At 37.8% G+C, this 14714-nt stretch overlaps 1 protein-coding gene across 2 annotated transcripts in view; it reads left to right on the forward strand.

The window, feature by feature from the left end:
• LOC150081315 (uncharacterized) overlaps nucleotides 1-14714 on the forward strand; it is a 169415-nt gene that overhangs the window by 26885 nt on the left and 127816 nt on the right. The window lies entirely within an intron of this gene.

A 14714-nucleotide genomic window follows, 5' to 3' on the forward strand; every position in this document is an offset into this window, starting at 1 on the left:
CAGAGAACTTCATATCTGCCTGCACCACCACCCCCAGGTCCCTTTCATTCTCTACCACTGTCAGTGTAGTACCACAGAGTTGATATGTTGCTCTGGGGTTGCTGTTTCCCATATGTAGTACTTTACATTTGTCAATGTTAAACTTCATTTGCCACCTCGAAGCCCATCTGCTCAACCTTTCCAAATCCTGTTGCAGCAGCATAGTGTCAGTAGTGTCCTTGACAACCCTGCCAACCTTCGTATCGTCTGCAAACTTGGACATTAAGCCTGATATACCATCATCAATATCATTTATAAATACAGAAAACAATAAAGGCCCCAATACTGAACCCTGAGGGACTCCACTAATAACATTAGTCCACGATGAGCAGTGTCCATTGATTACCACTCTCTGTCTTCTCCCCCTCAACCACCCCTTTATCCATAGCAGCAACTTGCCTCCAATGCCACACTGCTCCAATTTGTGCAGCAGTCTTCCATGTGCAACAGTATCAAAAGCCTTTCTAAAATCCAAGTATATAATATCAAAGTTATTCCCTGCATCCAGTTCTTTTGTGACTGCATCATAGTATCCAATCAAATTGGTCAGGCAAGACTTCCCCTTAACAAAACCATGCTGTGTCCTAGCTATAACTGAAGTCTTGTCTAGATGATCCTGCAGTGCTTCTTTCACCAGTGCCTCCATTAATTTTCCGGGAACAGAAGTTAAACTCACAGGTCTATAATTACTTGTGTCAGCCTTTGATCCCCCTTTGTGAATTGGGGTCACATTTGCACATCTCCAGTCAATGGGTACCTCCCCTGAGTCCAAGGAAGCTCTCATAATTATGGCTAAGGGTTTGCTTACCTCCTTTGCTGCCTCCTTTAATATAACTGGATAGATCCCATCCACCCCAGGTGCCTTTCTTGTGTTTATCTTCAACAATTTCTCCTCCACTTTGCTCTCAGTTATTACAAGATTCTCTAGCTTACTGCTAGAGTTGAATACACCTCTGGCATTCCCCTCGCTGAATAACTCCTCATGTGTGAATGTCGATGCAAAATATTCATTTAGTTTGTTAGCTACCCGAGCAGGGTCATCAACAGTTGACCCATCGATCTCAAGTGGACCAATCTGATTCATCCCCTTCCTTCTAGAGTTTACATAAGTAAAGAACTCTTTGCTGTTTTTCTTCGCATCCCTTGCCAAGGATCTCTCGTAATCTGCCTTCGCCTGCCTAACCTCCTTTGTAACTTGGTTACAGATCAACTTGTATCTATCATAGGCGTCCGTGTCACGTGTTAATTTGTATGTATCCCATGCATTTTTCTTCTCTGCCATATGCCTCATTAGTTCATCTGACAACCATTTAGGCCTAAACCTTGAACAATATTTCTTAGTTGGTATGTAAAGCCTAGTAGCTTCCACGATAAGTTCTTTGAATGCTTCCCATTTTGAATTTGCTGTTGGCAATATCATCAGTTGATCCCACTGTATAGAATTTAAATACTGTCTCAGTCCATTGTAGTCGCCTTTACGAAAGCAATACCCCTTCCCTTTACCCCTAATGGTAGTTACCTCTTTGAGTAACTCCCACTTCAGCACACTGTGATCACTGCCACCAAGTGGTTCATTTATCTGCAGATTCTTAATGCATGAAGAATCACTACTGATAATCAAATCAAGAGTATTACTCCCTCTAGTTGCCTCCCGAACATGCTGATGTAGAAAACAATCATCCAATAAATCCACAAAAGCCTTGCTATTGTGTGAGTGACCAGCCCCCAAATTCCAGTCAATATCTGGGAAATTAAAATCCCCCATTATAAGACTCTCTGATTTACTGGCCCACTCTATTTCTCCGAACAGTTTCTTATTATACTCATCAGAGTCATTAGGCCTATAGCACACTCCTACTCTCAATTTTGATCTCCCAATGCTTATGTCACACCAAACTGACTCGACACTGCACTGTCCAGCGATGTCGACTGGCTTCACTTCCTTGGATTTTATGTGTTTTTTAACTAATAGCATAACCCCTCCTCCCTTCCTATCCTGTCTATCCTTTCTGTAGACATTGTACTCCCCAAATTCCAGTTCTGCATTTCTTATATCTGTGTGACACCACGTCTCTGAAATCCCCACAATATCTGCCTTTGATGTTTTGAGCAACACCTCAAATTCATCAAATTTATTTACTAAACTCCTAGCATTGGTGTACACACAAGTATACATGCACCTGTTCTTTTTCTTAGCTACCCTAACACAACCCATGTGTTTACTTGTACCCCAATGATTCCCAGCAGTCTCTGAAATATCCTGCATCTTATTTTCCAGGCTGCGGCTCATTCCAATAGAAGCAGTGCAAGAATCACTTTCACCTCTGCCAGTGGCTACTGTTAATCTATTAGTCCTTGTATCCCCCCAATCTAGCAGTTTTCCGACCCACCTAACATTGCCTCGATAGCATCAGCAAACATTCTTGCACCCTTTCTATTTAAGTGTATCCCATCCCTGTAGAAGCAGTCTCTCCTGTTAACAAGTACAGACCAGGCTGAAAAAAATTCTACCCCTTGAGCCCTGCACAATCTTTCCAGGGCCGAATTGATTGACAGGGCTCTCATCATATACTCCCTCCTATCATGTCTGGGCAGAATTGCAGACACTTTCAATTTCAACCCTAATTCACGGCTTTTTTTCATCAGTATCATTTATAAATATACTGATGAAATCATTTATATATAAATATACCATCATCAGTATCATTTATAAATACAGAAAACAATAATGGACCCAACACTGAACCCTGAGGGACTCCACTAATAACATTAGTCCACGGAGCAATGTCCATTGATTACCACTCTCTTATCCCACTCAACCATCCCTTTATCCATAGCAGTAATTTGCCTCCAGTGCCACACTGCTCCAATTTGTTCAGCAGTCTTCCATGTGCAATATCAAAAGCCTTTCTAAGATCCAAATATATGATATAAAAGTTATTACCTGCATCCACTTCCTTTGTGACCACATCATAGTATCCAATCAAATTGGTCAGGCAAGACTTTCCTTTAAAAAAACCATGCTGTGCTCGAGCTATAACTGAAGTCTTGTCTAGATGATCCCGTAGTGCCTCCATTAATTTTCCTTGAACAGAAGTTAAACTAACAGTTCTGTAATTCCTTGTGTTGCCCTTTGATCCTCCTTTGTGAATTGGGGTCACATTTGCACATCTCCAGTCCATGGGTACCTCCCCCAAGTCCAAAGAAACTTTCACAATTATGGTTAAGGGTTTGCTTACTTCCTTTGCTGCCTCCTTTAATATAACTGGATAGATCTCGTCCACCCCTGTGCCTTTTTTACGTTCATCTTCAACAATTTCTCCTCCATTTTACTCTCAGTTATTACAAAATCATCTAGCTCACTGCCAGAGTTTAACTCACCTCTGGCTTTCCTCTTGCTGAATAACTCCTCATGGGTGAATGTAGATGCAAAATACTCATTTAGTTTGTTAGCCACCTGAGCAGGATCATCAACAGTTGAACCATCAATATCCAGTGGACCAATCTGATTCATCCCTTTTTTTTTCTAGAGTTTACATAGGTAAAGAACTCTTTGTTTTTCTTTGCATCTTTTGCCAATATTTCTAATAATCTGCCTTTGCCTGCCTAATCTCCTTTGTGACTTGTTTTCAGACCAGCTTATATCTATCATAGGCTTCCATGTCACCCATTAATTTATATGTATCCCAAGCATTTTTCTTCTCTGCCATATGTCTCATTAGTTCATCTGACATCAATTTAGGCTTGAACAATATTTCTTAGTTGGTATGTAAAGCCTAGTAGCTTCCAAGATAAATTCTTTGAATGCTTCCCATTTTGAATTTGCTGTTGGTAACATCATCAGTTGGTCTCACCGCATAGAATTTAAATACTGTCTCCGACCACTGTAGTTGCCTTTATGAAAGCAAAAATTCTTCCCTTTACCCCTGGTGGTAGTTACCTCTTTGAGTAAATCCCACTTCAGCACACTGTGATCACTGCCAAATAGTGGTTCCTTTATCTGCAGATTCTTAATGCATGAAGAATCACTACTGATAATCAGATCAAGAGTATTATTCCCTCTAGTTGCCTCCTGAACATGGTGATGTAGAAAACAATCATCCAATAAATCCATAAATGGCTTGCTAGTGTGTGAGTGACCAACCCACAAATTCCAGTCAATATCTGGGAAATTAAAATCTCCCATTATAAGACTCTGATTTACTGGCCCACTCTATTTCCCTATACAGTTTCTTATTATACTCATCAGAGGCATTAGGCCTATTATACACTCCTGCTCTCAATTTTGATCTCCCAATGCTTATGTCACACCAAACTGACTTGACACTGCACTGTCTAGTGATGTCGACTGGCTTCACTTCCTTGGATTTTGTGTTTCTTAACTAATAGCATAACTCCTCCTCCCTTCCTATCCTGTCTATCTTTCCTGTACACATTGTATTCCCCAAATTACGGTTCTGCATTCCTTATATCTGTGTGACACCACATCTCTGATATTCCAACATCTGCCTTTGATGTTTTGAGCAATACCTCAAATTCATCAAATTTATTTAACAAACTCCTAGCATTGGCATATATGCAAGTATACATGCACCTGTTCCTATTCTTAGCTATCTTAACACAACCGATGTGTTTACTTGTACCGCAGTGACTCCCAGCAGTCTCTGAAATACCCTGCATCTTGTTTTCCAGGCTGCTGCTCATTCCAATAGAAGCAGTGCAAGAATCACTTTCACCTCTGCCAGTGGCTACTGTTACTCTATTAGTCCTTGTATCTCCCAAACTAACAGTTTTCCGACCCACCTAACACTGCCTCGATAGCATCAGCAAATATTCTTGCACCCTTTCTATTTAAGTGTATCCCATCCCTGTAGAAGCAGTCTGTCCTGTTAACAAGTACAGACCAGGCTGAAAAAAATTCTACCCCTTGAGCCTTGCACAATCTTTCCAGGGCCGAATTGATCGGCAAGGCTCTTATCATATACTCCCTCCTATCGTGTCTGGGCAGAATTGCAGACACTTTCAAATTCAACCTTAATTCACGGCTTGTTTTCCACAGGGACCTGTACTTGTTAAGTAATTCTGCTGGTCTCCTACTCTTAATATCATTAGTGCCAACATGTACAACGATATCATCACCTTTTGTGCCCTTAAAATATGATATCCACTCTACAACGTTATCAGCCTTTGCTCTTGGCAGACGTAGGAGAAATCATGGAGGCAATGATCAAAGGTGGAATTCAGGATCATTTAAATGGAAATGGAATTCTGTAGGATACACAGCATGGTTTTGTAAAGGGAAAATCATGTTTAACAAATCTGGTTAGCCATTTTGACAGGTCACTCGTGAGCTGGATTTAGGGAATAATTTCGATATTGTTTATTTGGATTTCAGCAAAGCATTTGACTCAGTCTCACATGAGTGGTTACTTTATAAGTTGGAGCAGGCTGGATTCATAGGGAAAATCCTTAGATGGATAGCACGATGGCTTGAGGGCACCAGGCCGAGGGTTGTGATAAATGGTTTATTCTTCAGATTGGGTTAACGTAAGAAGTGGGGTTCCCCAAGGATCCGTATTGGGACCACTGTTGTTTTTGATTATCTTAAATGACATCTATGGAGGACATGAGGTATAAACTTGCAGATGATGTAAAGATTAGTAGAGTAGTTAATGTTCACCTCCAAGCAGAGCTTCTTCAGAGTGCCTAGATAGACTTCCGGGATGGTCAGAAAAATGGCAGCTATGCTTTAATTTAGCAAAATGCAAGGTCTTACACCTGGGGAACAGCACCCCCAAAATAACTTATACACTTGGTGGAGTTGAACTAAACTCCACCGAGTTGGACTTGGGAGTTAGGATACAGTCAGACATGTAGTTGTCCGAGAATTGTGGACAGGTTGTAATGTTGCATGGTGTCCTATCGATGATTTATTGAACATTTGCCAGTAGAGATAATATCGTAATCACATAAAGGTGATTTTATAACCTTTATGTGATTAAATTATAAACAATTATTATTTTTTTAAATTATTACTGAAAAACCGATATTTTTTTGTATCAATACCGGAAAAAAAGTGACTGGGATCCCGTTATTGTAAGCCCTAGTTGATAGTGCAAAATCATTATATCCCATTCTTGATTGGTAGTTAGCAGCCAATAAGTTTCCTGAGCTAATAGCATGTGGTATTGAAATTACACTCTTACTCCAAGAAAATTTTAACATAGAGAGAAATGAAAGTACAGGGTGATTCTAAATTATTGTCAGGGTTTCCGTGGCCTATAATTTTCCAACTGGAAACAACTAAATAAAACTGCTTATGGAATGTGAAAGTGTAACTCAAAAAGTCTTATTTGGCAACACTGTACTTGTTGCATTGATGTCTGGGAGATATCGACAGCATTACTTCAAAATGGCGACTGTTCAAGAGAAGGCAATGTGCGTACTTTGGTTTTTTGAAACAAAGTCCGTTATCACAATACAACGTCGTTACAGAACTCAGTAGGGAAAAGATCCACCTTCAGATAATGCTATCCGATGTTGGTTAATGCAGCTTCAAGAGACTGGTAGTGTTCTGCACTGAAATGGAGCGGGAAGACCGAGCACTTAGCAGGAAGATGCTGATCGAATCTACAAAGTGTTTTCTTGAAGCCCACAAAAATCAACTAGACGAGCAACTAGATTGTTGCCTTCCTAACATGTTGCTGTATAAAACAGTCATCCAATAAATCCACAAAAGTTTTGCTAGCCTGTGAGTAACCTATCCACAAGTTCCAGTCATTATCGGTAAAGTTAAAATCCCCATTATAAGACCTTCTGATTTATGGCTCACTTTGTTAGTGCCTATAACAAACCCTGCTCTCATTTTTGCCTTCCCAGTGCATATGTCACACCAAACTGACTCAGCACTGCACTGGCCACCCATGTCAACTGGATGCATTGCCTTAGATATTGTGTTTCTAAACATAACCCTTCCCTCCTGTCTGTCCTTCCTGTATACATTGTACTCCCCATATTCAAATTCAGCATCACTTATAGAGATCTGCACTGGCCCAGGTTTCAGTCTGACCCGACTCTCTCGGGCTGGGTAACACGAACGATGTTCGGGCTCAGGTCGGGTACAAATAATCGTAATGAATTGTTATTTTGAACTTTTTTGGGCTATTTCTTATATATATTTTTTATGTATTTAAATTTTTCAAAGATTTTTAGAAAAAATGTGTATTATTTATCTGTTGGCAATTTTAATTGGCCAATAAGGTACACTTCGCCAATGTCTCCAAAATTTACCAAAATTTGTACTCTTTTGTGGAAATAACCCGCCGGCAGTGCAAGCTCTGAAAGAAATTTTAGTGCAGCCGGATTAGCAGCGCAAGAGTGTCAAAAGTAGCGACGGTGTTCTCTATTTTACAGTGTATTTCTGCACAACAAGTTGCAATAAAAAGCGTGTGAAGAGAAAGTGGCTAGTAGAGGTGGATATCGATATTTGTTTTGGAATTATATTAAGTATATTAAATTGAAAATTTATTACATTTTTTAATAAATAATATTAATAATTATTTTGGATAATTATTATTGTTATATAATTGTTAATGTTGAATATTGAATCTCAAAGTTTATTTTTTTATTATTATGAAGCTTCGGAAACTAATGCTAGCAATTTTATTTATATAAAAATTTCAGTCGGGCTGGGATAAAAATTGGTTCGGGTTGGTCAGGCTGGGTAAAAGTGAAAAATGCAGGCCCATGCAGACCTCTGATCATTTGTCTGAGTGATACCATGTTTCTGCTATTCTTGCAATGTCTGCATTTGATGAGTTAATCAGCACTTCAGATTCATCAAATTTATTTGCAATGCCTGTAGCATTAGTGTACGTGCATGTGTTCTTACTCTTAGTTACCCTGACATAGCCCATGTATTTACTTGTTTCATGATGACTCCCAGCAGTTCTTGAAATCCTCAGCACCTGGCTTTCAAGACTACTGCTAATTTCAATAGAAGCAGTGCAAGAATCACTTTCACCTCTGCCTGCGGCTGTTGCTAATCTATTAGTCTGTGTATTCTTCCAAGCTAACAGTTTTCCGACCCACCTAACGCTGCCTCAATAGCATCAGCAAATATTCTTGAACCCTTTCTATTTAAGTGTATCCTGTCCCTTTAGAAGCACTCTCTCCTGTTAACAAGCATATCCATGCTAAAAAAAAATTCTACCCCACGAGCCTTGCACAATCTCTCCAGATCCGAATTGATTGACAAAGCTCTCAAACATTTTCAAATTTTGACTCGACTTTTTTTAAACATTGCCCTGTACTTAAGTAAGTCTTCGGATCTCTTACTCTTAATGTCGTTAGTGCCAGTGTGTACCGCAATATCACCTTTTGTGTTCTTAAAAGATATCTGCTGTATAGTGTCATTAACTTTATACCCTTCCAGAAAAACCCTGGTCATATTCCACCTATCCTTTTTGCACAATATATTTACCTTTTCACTGACAGACTCACCAACAACTAGCTCCTTTGGGTCCTGTGCATTCTGCCTTAAGGATTGCTGCTGTGTTGCCTGATGGTCAAATGCAAGCTCTGGCATTGATGTGGGCAGCTGAGAGCTTGATGGGTCCCCAATTCCTTCAAGGACATTAACCCTGTTCTTTCACACAAAGGCATTCCCCTTAACAAATGTCCCATTCCTGATAGCTCTGCAAACATCAGACAAGCCATACATCTCATAGGCTGTGATTTGGAGGACAACCCCCCCCCCCAGTTCTCTCCAGAGCCATTGTACTCTCACTAGCCTCGAGCTGTTTGCTTTGCTGCTCTGGTCTGAGGCATGATTTTCGTTCAGGATTTGCAGACGTTAATGACAGTATGCTACTGCAACAAGATCTAGAAAAGTTGAGCAGATGGGCTGAGAGATGGCAACTGAAGTTTAACATTGACAAATGCAAAGTATTGCATATGGGTAGCAGTAACCCCAGAGTGACATACCAACTGTGCTGTGCAACGCTCAAGGCAGTGGAGAATGAAAAGACCTGGGGATAATTGGGCAGTCAGATATGAAGTTTTCTGAGTAGTGCAGACAGACTGCCAGAGCAGCTCGTGGGTGTTGTCAATGATATACAGGAATTTTTCTATCAGGCATAAGGTAATTATTCCTTTGTACAAGGCAATGGTCAGGCCATACCTTGAGTACTACATAAAGGTCTGGACGCTTCATTTTAGGAAAGATGTAGAGCTGCTAGAACTAGTACAGAGAAGGACAAAGTTCTGCAAATTGCAGCGTCTGGAGACTCGGCACTAGTAAGATGATCTGATTGAGGTGTATAAGGCCTTGAATGGTTTGAGCAAGCTCAATGCTGATGGGATTCTTCCTCTTGCTCAGATTATGCACCTATGCACCTGCGGGGCCATAAATTCAAGTTGAGGAAAGACTGTTGCAAATAGATGTGCTGAAATTTGCGTTTAGCTGGTGGGTGGTTGATTGCTGGAACAAACATCCATCTGTTGTTGTGGAAGTTGATAGCTTAAATAAATTCAAGGAAGAACTGGACAAACATTGATCAAATAGATGGGTGAACTGGGAAGTTTTTTTTTTTTGGCTGATACTGTATAAGCTTGCTTTCTTGCATCATAATTCCTCTGCAAATGCTAATATTTAAAAATACTACACTAAACAGATGTATCTAATACAGCAATAACACTATGCACCAAGTTATTCTATGAAGTTTATGTTATTGATATAATTAAAATTCGAATGTTCTTATTGATACACTAGTTAAGCAGAAAGAATACTACCACGCTACTAAGTTTGCATTATATGTATACTATACCATTATGCTTGTAAGTTAAGTTAATTATAATATATAACAAAATTATCCGACTAACTCCAAACTAAGTGATTCGAAATTCAGAGCTATCTGTTTACCACAATTACAAAATTTGAATTGCCCCACTGTTCACTCTATAACTATAACAAAGGCGACAGATTCGAATGATACAAAGATTCTATATATATATATATATGTATTAAGTATTAACTTAAAAAATCTCTAGCTAAATTAAAAAATAAAATAAGGAGTGTGACTAGGACTATAAAGCTACTTAGAGTAAGATTTAATATGACAATAAAATAGCAAAATTCTTCAACAACTTATTGTTTCTGTGAGCTAAAAATTCTTTGCTCTTTTGATTCTTTGAAATTGCAGTGGATTATTACCAGCTTTTTTCAAGACATTGTTTCTGGAAGAATTTGCAGGAACCACCCTTTCTTGTGGGACTAGTACTGTAGCCTAGATTGCATTTTTATTGATGTAAGCTAAATATCATCATGGATGAAATCTTAAGAAATCTTGTGTTTTCAATGCTTGCAATGTTGAACTGAAACCGGGCTTGGGTTAGATGGTAGAAGACAAGATGGTCAAATCTTTTTACCCAGTAATCAGTAGGGTATATGGCATTGGTTCAATTATTATATCAGATTAACAAGCAGTATACAGCGACAGCTTAGGTTATCTGGGAAAAAATTAACTTGCATGACTGACTCATTTCATGAACTTCAACAATCAAAATATACTGGTACACATACATACTAATCACGTTGAAAGTTTCAGGAGAAGGCAGTGTCAGGAATGTGGGACTAGGACTGTAGCCTAGATTGCATTTTTATTGATGTAGGCTAAACATCATCATGGATGAAATCTTGTGTTTTCAATGCTTACGATGTTGAACTGAAACCGGGCTTGGGTTAGATGGCAGAAGACAAAAGGGTCAAAACCTTTTACCCAATAATCAGTAGGGTATATGGCATTGGTTCAATTATTATATCAGATTAACCAGCAGTATACAATGACATCTTAAGTTATCTGGGAAAAAATTAACTTGCATGACTGAATCCTGAGCTGAATATCGTCATTCTTCTCTTTCTTGGTGATTCCCTTTGACCTCTCTCTCTCTCTCTCTCTCTCTCTCTCTCTCTCTCTCTCTCTCTCTCTCTCGTCTCTCTCTCTCTCTCTCTCAGGGTAACTCGGGAATTTTTTTTTTGGCTGGTGCAGCATAAACCTCAGGCTTCCTTGCATCATGTAGCTAATAATAATAATTTCATGAACTTCAACGATCCAAATATACAGGTAACACCATACATACTAATCACGTTGAGAGTTTCAGGAGCAGGCAATGTCAGGAATCAGATATATGAACTAGACTTTTAGTGCCAAATTATTTAGGTGACTTTGTATGGTATTTTGGATTTAACCTTCAGTAACTTTTACTGAAGCATGTTGCAAAGAGAATTCCATGTTATTTTTTTTTCTATTTCATTGTTTGTTATATAATTTTATCCAGTTTTTATGATTTCTTTCTTTCTCTTTTGCATTCAGTGTTTTCTCTTTTCTTACTTAATTAAAAATTGAATCTTCCTCCCTCTTCCCCAGCGAACTGAACACTGTTTTCTGCAAACTCGTCTGTCAGCATGGAAAAGTAGCCATTGGAACACAGTGTTGGCTTCTGTATGAAATGTTTCATAACGAAATCTCTAAACACTGTTCTGACAAAAATAAATAATAATAATGTTATCAGTGTTCCTTGCAAACTGTTAATTGCAATGTTAATTATCAAGCAGTACATTTTAATTTCTTAAAACGAACTTTTTTGTTTTATTTCTTGCAGTAATTTACAAAAGTAAAATTGATAGTATTTTACTTAAAGTTATTGTTCTAAGTTTTTTCTTTTATTTCTTTTTTCTATTTTTTTTTTTTTTTTTGCTAAAATAGTGAATCTAGCTTTAATGATTCTTTAAGTGGGATTCACTTATATGATTTATTCACTTATATAATTAATTTAATTTATAACTGCAATAATTAGTGTTCTCTTTATGGATGTCAATTCATTTGGTTGCTATAACACCAAACATTGTAAATATTAATGTTTGCTTACAAATATATGTGGATTGTGTTATCTTAAATGCACCAAATTACTGATCTACAACTTGTTCAATTCTTAAATCACAATTTACAATATCTATCATACTTTGAAACCACATATAATGTTAATGTATAAAGATGTGAAAATAATGCAGTCTGGTATAATTTCTGGGGATATTTTTATTGATGCTAGATTATACTTCAGTGTCTGTCTTGCTTTATCTGTGTAGTTCTGAATTTGTCAAGGGATTTCACATTCATTGTTTAGCACAGATGTCGGCATAAGGTTAAATTGCTTTGTTTCATAGCCTTTCACTTATTGCTACATAAAGGCTGTGTGGTGGGGTTCCATTTTCTTAGAGCCAGGGGCATGCAAAAAAAAAAAAAAAAAACCCTTAATAAATTGCCTTTTTTGATTAGACAATCGGTACTGTATGCTTAATACATTATGAAATAGATTTGAAACTATTATGAAGAGCCTGTAGAACAAGGCTAACTAGGAATTGTCAGCATGGACATAAAAATGAATAAATATTATCTTTAAAATGAGAAATTAAGGTAATTATGGTTGAGACAGTTAAGGTAAACACGAAGCCAAGTAAAGGTGTGAACTGCTAGATAGCATATGTAAGTGATAAGCTGGTTTGTACACAATGAATGTGAGAGGAAAAACCAGAGTGAGTATTTGGGGTGGTTTTGGTGGTTTCCTTAACCACCACTCATTAAAATGAGTGGTGGTTAAGGAAACCAGTAGTTGGGATTCTTAGGGGGAAAAAAAGCTTAAAAGATTGTACATGAAAATTGCCTTCACTGAAATTGGAATTGAGACCATGGATATTCGTGAAGTGATTAATTCCCTCCTTGCAGTTGAGCCTTTTTTGATTAGTTTGGCTCTTTGTGATTCATTGAGAGAAAAGATGAGAGGAATAGAAATGTGCCTTGCATGTGGCAGAGGTATACTCTTCCTTAAACAGTTGCCTTGGTGGTTGTACTTCTCATTCACCCCATGTAGCAACAGATTCACAGACCAGCTACTATATAGCTGGTCTATGAATATTTTTTTAAATGGCATCCTGAAATTTTAGGAAACATTAGTTCTCGTGGGTCTCAAAACTGTGATCCATACATGAGGGTAGCCAGCAATCTGTATTTCTGTATTGTGCCATATATTTTCACAAGTTTTATGAATCTTTATAGAAGTATCAGTATTGATATAAAGAAAAGTTAATGTACACAGTGCATTACATTTCAGGTGCAATAGCAAATAGAAATAATTCATGATTAATAACAAAGGGCAAAAGGCAATGACTTGTGCTTACCGAAACATTTTCTGCATATATATCACATTGCTCATTCATTCTTCCAACCAGTGGTAACATTCTTCCAGTGCATGGTAACAAACCTAATAGCCAGTGTTCAGCAATAATATACAGTACATGGATAGCCTATGTGATATGGGCACCTCCGTAGCCAGGTGGGCAGGAGCAGCAGTGCATAGCACACGCTTCTTGATTAGACCAGGGTTCAAGCCCCTGACCACCAAATACGGAGGATGTGGAAAGGTCAGGGAATGACCACCGCATATCCCCAGAGTAATATGGCCTTAGTTGCTAATGCTCCTAAAAACCAAATAACAAACAAACTATGTGATATGTGAAAAATAATTGCTGTGGATTTTATCCGTCTGATTTTAATGAAATTTTGGGAGACTTTACAAATATTTCTAGTAGCAGAATATAAAATTTCATAAATCCATCCACTGGGTGTCGAGTTATTACATGTGGACTGACAGACACACAAAGAATTAATAATTGTTAGATTTCTATTGATCCAATTTTAAGGAAATTTGAGATGGCTAGACAAATTTTTTCTAAAAGGCCAAATGTAAAATTTCATGAAAATCCATTCCCTAGGAGATGAGTTGGTGAACAGATGGATGGATGTGAAGATAATAGGCTCATTGTGTATATATGCTAATATGCCTAAAAAGAATTAGCATAGTGAACCTGTTGGGAAATAACAACAGCTCAATTTGGCATTTTTTTTTTTTGTGTTTTTTTATTCCTGTCACAAATGGGTACCATTTCTTATTACATCTGTTATGTACAGTAGTTGGGCTCCAGGCAGTTTTCTCAGATCTCTGTTTATACCAGAAGAGAGAGAGATCACCGTAGTCAGAATGACTAATGGAAATACAAAGCATGTATTATATAAATTTTTCTGCACTAACATTTCACTTTTTTTTTTATTGCTTTGCCATTTAAAATTGACTCATGACACTTCCATGAAAATGCTTGGTTACTGTTAACTGTTGGAGTTTATTTCTTTGTATGGAATGTATCAGTTATTAAAAATCATTATTAATCTCTTAGCAGGTGCACTAGTTGTGAACATGATCTTTTTTGTAGAGGCAGAGTGCTTTTAGAGCATTAAAGATCTAAAAAAAAAAAAAAAATTAGGATTGAAAAACATCTCACATGTTACTGTCTGGTTAAGAGTATTTCACATATTACAGTAATAATGTTCCTTCTTAAATTGGCATAATATGTCTTGATGCTAAGGATGTACCATAAAATTACTGCTCATCTCAGATGCCCAAACTATTCACTGTATGATTCCTTTCGCCTCAAAGGTGATATTTGTTCATATGTCCGTTCTGATATTTCCTGTCAGAGACTTGGCAATTTGGAATCTCCTCTCTTTGATCTTCTCTGGCTTAAAATCTCTCTACCTCATTGTGTCAAATTCATCTGTTGTCTC

The sequence above is a fragment of the Mastigoproctus giganteus genome, chromosome 8 (assembly GCF_048544385.1).
Source record: "Mastigoproctus giganteus isolate SK-2022 chromosome 8, ASM4854438v1, whole genome shotgun sequence".
Classification (NCBI taxonomy): domain Eukaryota; kingdom Metazoa; phylum Arthropoda; class Arachnida; order Uropygi; family Thelyphonidae; genus Mastigoproctus; species Mastigoproctus giganteus.